Below are 217 nucleotides of genomic sequence, written 5' to 3'. Positions count from 1 at the left end.
CCCCTACAACAGATCGAATTTTTTAAATTATGCTTGGCGTCGCAACAGCAGGATGTAGATGACGCCTAAAAAAATATGCAATGGTTAATGGTTACAAAGCATAACATGTGCGCTAGACCTCGGAGTCACAATAGAAGGGTGTAATAGTGAAACGCATGAAGTGGGGGGGGGGGGGGGGTAGTCAAAAGAAAAATGGCGGTAGAAGAAGGTAGGGATT

Source organism: Penaeus monodon, chromosome 34 (genome assembly GCF_015228065.2).
Source record: "Penaeus monodon isolate SGIC_2016 chromosome 34, NSTDA_Pmon_1, whole genome shotgun sequence".
Classification (NCBI taxonomy): Eukaryota; Metazoa; Arthropoda; class Malacostraca; order Decapoda; family Penaeidae; genus Penaeus; species Penaeus monodon.
Note: the sequence above shows the minus strand (reverse complement) of the source record.